This window comes from Siphateles boraxobius, unplaced genomic scaffold, assembly GCF_051911475.1.
Source record: "Siphateles boraxobius isolate OS27281-9 unplaced genomic scaffold, OSU_SipBor_1 41, whole genome shotgun sequence".
In the NCBI taxonomy this organism is placed as follows: Eukaryota; Metazoa; Chordata; class Actinopteri; order Cypriniformes; family Leuciscidae; genus Siphateles; species Siphateles boraxobius.
In genome coordinates, this window is record NW_027509042.1 from 5,152,619 (window position 1) to 5,159,341 (window position 6,723).

The window sequence follows — 6,723 nt, forward strand, 5'->3', positions numbered from 1 at the left end:
GTAGGCTATCCGTGTATTCCATGAATGTTGTAAATCTTTATAGGCTATGTGCACAATAGGCATACTTTATACTTCAGAAATTGTATTTCGAACAGCTGTGGAGTAAAATTTTGACCTTTCTGTCTATCCATGAAGCAGAGGCATTTTTACACTGATTGGATATGAAAGTTGAGGCATGGAAACCACTGACGGCCATTTGCTGCAGTGGTAAATCAGTAAGGGACCCTTTTCTTCCCTAGAGTGGTTACAGCTCATGCAGCAAAACCGGATTCATTTCACTGTGAAATTTGATTCATTCATTTAAATTTGTTGCATTTCACATTTGATTCACAAATGATCAACCTATAGATTGCATTGCAAATTAATGATTTGTTATTTGATATGTTTAATTTCCTTTACTGCATTGGTTGAATTCTCTGTGCTTTCAAGTGATGGTTTTGCATACAAATTGTGCTGAGGGGTTTGTGACAGGCTCATCGCTGTTTGTTTTATAGCCAGAGCCTGCATGTCAATCATGCACACATGTTCAGGACATCTCTCTGACGGCTGAGCCATTATTCATGAGAATGCCAATACAAAGGAGTGTTCATGCACTTCGCCTTGCATTAGCTCACATGTTTTAATTAAAACTGAGAGGTTCGTGTAATTCTGTGCTTGGGTGAGATGTGTTTAAGACTGGCCAAAGATAAGACACAAGCATGAGCGAAGCCCCATTGATCCTGGGTCAATCTAGAAGCCCTCTCACAGTCACACAAATATACAAGTTCAGTCACAAGGGACAATGCAGTCGATCTACTCTATAGTAGTTGAGTTAAGAGTGGTGGTAAGGAAAAGCTTTTAAGGCTATTACAAAAATTGCACTATCCTGTCTGCATGTGGTGCTTTGAGCTGAGGAACAGGACCAGGAGTGAAGACAGATTTGCTGCTTTAATCAAATTTCCCTTTATCTTATATTCACTTTATCTTTAGTGGAGTGATGCAGAGAAAAACAGATTTTGCTATTGCAGATATTATATGGGGCTAGTAAGGCTTTCTAACAACAACAAAAAGCTTTTCAACATGCAATTAAACAAATATTTTAACACTTTGGAAAATGTTGTAAATAAATAAATACTATGTATTTTTACAAGAAAATACTATTCGGTTCAATTTGGTTAAAGTCCACCTGTGGTCAATAATTGTATCCCTTAAAACTCATCTTTCATCACCAAAATGACGTATACACGTATATCTATGAATATGCAAATGAGCCCCGCCTCCACTCACTTGCACCAGCTCAGAGATCCACTCACTGACAATCACACATTGACGTGATTGGTTACAAGGTAGTTTGTGACGTCAGAAACACCAACGATTTTAAACTTTGAGACTGTCTTTGGTTCACTAGTTTTAAGGAGAAAATACTCTGCAATTGTGTTGTCTTATGAATTTGCACATGGTTTGTCTTAAAGCATATTAAAAACTCCACATAGACATATAAGCAACATTAAAAACTTGATTTTCACCACAGGGGAACTTTAAAATATTAGATTATGTAAAATCAAATATACTCTGATTTGAATGTGATAACAGTAATAGTAGCCAGTAATTTGAGCTAAGTACTAAGTCATGTGTTTTGCCAGTTTACACAACGGATGAAAAATTAAAAATCTGCTTTGTTGTAAATTTTTCGGAAGATGCTTAAACACTTTACTTAAATCTCTGCTTAAAGGGATAATTTACCCAAAAATGAAAATTCTGTCATCATTTACTCATCCTCAAGTTGTTCAAAACCTGTACATGTTTATGTCTTCTGCTGAACACAAAATAAGATATTTTGAAGAAGGTTGGTAACCAAACAGTTGATGGACCCCATTGACTTCCAAAGTATTTTTTTCTATACTATGGAAGTCAAAGGGGAACATCAACTGTTTGTTTAACCATATTCTTCTAAATATCTTCTTTTGTGTTTAGCAGAAGAAAAGAAATTCCTTTCAGGTTTGAAACAACTTGAGGGTGAGCAAATTTTTTGGTGAACTATCACTTTAAGTGGATTTGCACAGTGTTTTTTTTTTTTTAATTAATCAATTCAATGACATGTATTATGTAAACTTGGACAACAATTGAAAGACTATCTGCTAACGTAAAGATCTTTAATCTGTAGTAAGGGTCACTGAATCAGTGCACAATTCTGAACAATCTTTTGGTAAATGGATTCAAAAGACTCGAGTCACTAGGGTGACACGGCAGGTTTCTTTGTGTTTGTTGCCAAAACAAAAAAATATTTCAGCATGCATATTTAACTTGAGTTTTATAATGAATAATTTCATAAATCTTAAAAGTCTGAGTGATTCTTCATTGTTTTTCAGCACTGCTTGAGTTTGAGCCAGGAGGTTGCAGATAGTGGCAGGAATCCAGGATCCAGAATCAGCTCAAGGTCACATTCTCACTGCAGCAGATCCATCCCAACCTGCAGCGACACCCCCCCATACAGATATGGACAATGACATTACAACTTGTTTAACTGCGTGTAATGGAGAAAAGAAACAAATCTTACATAATGAATAGTTATTTGTCTTGATCCCATATTATAAACATGATAATATAAAACTATTTGCAGTCACCTTAAAATCACATTTATATTATCAAGACACAGTTTTGTGAATAAAACTAGATTATGAAAGCCCACGTATACAGAGACAGTCTCCACTGTTACATTCTGCCATCATTGGATGGTGGTCCTCTTGTTACTATGGCGACAGGCACCTAGAGCCCCTCCACAGACAGATTGGAGGGGATGAGAGCTGTGATGACATCACACAGACTGAGGAATCACTGGCTTTGGGCCACAGATGTGATATCATGCTTGCAGGGTTTTCTAAGTGATCCACAACTGAGGCGGAAAGAAAGAGCCATGACTCAGTATTTAATGGACATCCTCATGAAGTAAGATGATTGTATTTAAAGGGATAGTTCACCCAAATTAAAATTCTGTTATAAATCACTCACCGGCTTGTTGTTCCAAACCCTGTAAGACTTTTGTTCATCATATCTTTTTGATGAAATCTGAGTGCTTTCGGTCCCTCCATTGAGAGCTACACAACTACCACTTTGACGCTTTAAAAAGCTCATTAAGAGATCGTAGAACTAATCCATATGAATTGAGTGGTTTAGTCTAAATTTTCTGAAGAGACTCGATAGCGTTATATGATGAACAAATTAAATGTAGACTTTTATTCACATTTAAACATTGATCAGCGAACATAAATAGAAGTCCAACTGAACTTGTTTGACACACGAGAATGAACCAATGGTTCTCACTGAAGCTCAAACGTGCTGCGTAACACGAGAATGAACCTCATTGGTTCTCGCACGTCAAACGAACATGCTTGAGCTTCAACTGATGTGTGAGGTGATGAATGTTTATATGTGAAAAAAAGCGATTGAGTCTGTTCAGAAGATTTGGACTAATCCGCTCAATTCATATGGATTAGTTTTACGATATCTTTATGAACTTTTGAAGAGTCAAAGTGGTAGTTGCGTAACTGTCAATGGAGGGACAGAAAGCTCTCAGATTTCATCAAAAAGATCTTCATTTGTGTTCTGAAGATGAACAAAAGTCTTACGGGTTTGGAACGACATGAGGGTGAGTAATTAATGAGAGAATTTTCATTTTTGGGTGAACTATCCATTTAATAACCAATTATTTAACCTATTTTCTCATTCTTATGGTTAGTGATTTGAACAAACTTCTAAATCTAAGTGTTAAGTATTGGCATGTAATCTTGAATGGATGTGAATAATACCTCAAATCATCCAATAATAATACCTTGTCCAAGCATTCAGATTGACTTTACCTTATTTTTGCTTGATAATAAAACAATTGAAGGGTAGACCCGAGCCGCATCTACGGACCATGTCATCAGAGACCTGGAGGTGGGTTCTTTTATCTTGGGCCAGTAAGCAACTGCCCAACCAGAAGACTGAACCAGAGCACAAAACTGTTCACTTCTAAAAGACAGGAGCGAGTAATGACTCCCTATTAAACCATTTTGAAGAGCTTCCTTTAATTGACCTTCACTTTTCTCAACTTATAAGCTATTTCCCCCTTTATCTGTTATTGTATTGGTCAGTATTGACCTATTCCTGTGGTACATTATTGGACCACAAAGCTTTTAAGTCAAGTTTTTTTTTTCTTTTAACTTCAGGGGACCTCATGGATTATAAAGTCTTTGCTCTGTTCTCTAAGTGTCATCAAGGGCAGACCTGTAATGTGCTCCTGGAGTCTCCCTTTAATTTCACACTCCATTTCCTGTTCAGCCCACAGACATAAATACCACTGTCTGTGGACTGGTAGGACAAATCCAATTCGATGTTAACAATTTTTATTTTTATTTTGCCTTGATGTATTTTATTTTTGATGAGCCATAATAAGGAACTGCCCTTAAAGTTAATATTAACTTGCAACTGAAAGTCCAATCGCCAGACCAAGATTAGTAGAGTAAATAATTTCAAGCCGGGTCATATTTCACCCAAAAATCAATAGAATCAAAAAGACAATAAGAATTTTTTTTTTTGTGGTTGCATGACATTATTTTTGCATTATGGTTAGGCACATACAAAAAAAAACATAAAGGAAAATGTCCTTATTTGTCATTATATACTTTAATGATCCTTGAAATATTTGTAATGTTAAATGTCTTTAATTATGTGGTGAAATGTGAAGGGACTCACTAACATTGGAGGGAGATTAACCACCACTGTATGCTGCTACACTTATGAACCATAGCATAAAGATAACAAAGTGTAATGAAATTAGATAACAGATCAGATTGCTCTTTAGACCAAATGTGATAAGCACACAACTTTTTTATAAATTTGAGGGGGTTTAACATCTCCAAGCTTTTACACTTAAAGTGGTTATCGTACAGTCCAATCTCCACTGGTTTAATAGCCTGTCAGAGGGAGTTACTGCAGAGCTAGAATGACACACTTCTGGGATTGTGCATGGCAGAGCGGGACACAGAGAGAGAGGGGGAAGACCCCAGCCTTTGCAGGAGAGCTTTAGGAGGACACGTATGCTTGTGTGAACAAACACACACATAACATGCCTCAGCTGCCCCCCCCCCCCCCCCCGGTCACATATGCATTGGCTCAGCTGTTTCGTTCCAGCAGATATCATATTATCACACACACACACACACACACACACACACACACACACACACACACACACACACACACACACACACACACACACACACACACACGCACACGCGCTGAGGCCTCTGTACACTAATCAAGATCTTCAGGTCATTTAATGTTAGAGGATACCTATTACTGTACATTATGAAAAGGTTTAATAGATGCATGATAGAAATACTTTCTGCTTCCATAAAGCTATTTTTACTATAGGGTATTGCTAATGCTAAGTTGTTGCTAGGTGGTTGCTAGTTTCTGGGTGGTCACTAGGGTATTACTAGGTAGTTGTTTAAGTCCCCAATATACGTGCGGTGTAGTACTTTTTCGTTCTTCACTTAGGGGTAAAAAGAATTTTGAAATAAGTGACCAGCAGTTTAAAGTACAACACCATAAAATTGAATTCATTTTCACTTTAAAGACTGACCTACTGTGAGCTACGAGATTATAAATTGATAGTATGAAGCCGCCAGCCCGTATGATTTTAGCTTAGCTAAAGCTTATTTTTAGCTTATTTTTAAAATTATTTTATTTATTTGCTTCAAATCAAAGTTTATAATGTTATTATGCACCTCATAGCTGATTGGCGTTATTCACGGCTTATAACTCTTTAACAAAGCCTTTTTAAAAATCCCTATGGGAAAGATAAATGGAAAAAAACTGTGCTCTGAAAAAGGGGGCAGGCACTGTTGCTCTATACTGTTAGCGAACATCCTGAAGCTGCTGAGAGCGGCGTTAAGATGAATATGTAAATATGTGTTTCGCACTTTCCTTTCAATATCCAAGTAAACGCACAACAAAAATGACAGTGGTGAGAAAACCGTAGTTAAGAAAACATCTGATCATAGCCATATGGATGTTTGCGCGAGCTCTGCAATTCGGCACTCCACTAAAGTCATGTCACGTTTATTTATATGGCAATACAATGGATCACTTTAAAGCAGCATTTTTACAGTACTAAACATAAAAAAGTGTCAGTCTCTCTTTCGGTTAGAATTTCAGCTTCATTTTCTACTATAAAGCAGCTCTCAAGTGTGTCCTTGTATTTTTACTCGCAAACATCCGACCTCGACGAACTGAACAAATGAAATGAACTGGTGAAGATTTCCACTTCAAAGAAGAGAGTTTTGGCCTGATTTTGTTCGAAATGACATCACACCAGTTTGTTTTTTGATTTCGCTTGAACTATATCAGGGTGTTGCTTTGGTATGTGTTTGCCAGGGCGTTTTGGTTGGTCACAATAGGGTCTTACTTGGTGTTTGCGATGGTATGTGGTTGCTAGCATGCTCTGGGTGGTTGCTAGTTTATTTTTTTTACATTATCAAGTACAACTAGAAAGTTCAGTTTAGTTGAAGACATCAAATTAATTTACAACATGATGCTGCATAAAGTGATGTGAAATAGTAATGTTGTGTACAAAAATATGTCCTTTCATGTAAAATCCAGAGAGATCATGCAGTTCTGAGGCTCTGCGGGTTGTTCTGGCCAAATCCCAACCATATGGGACCGCTGTAGGTCTGAAACTAGCAGACTAACTCAGTGACT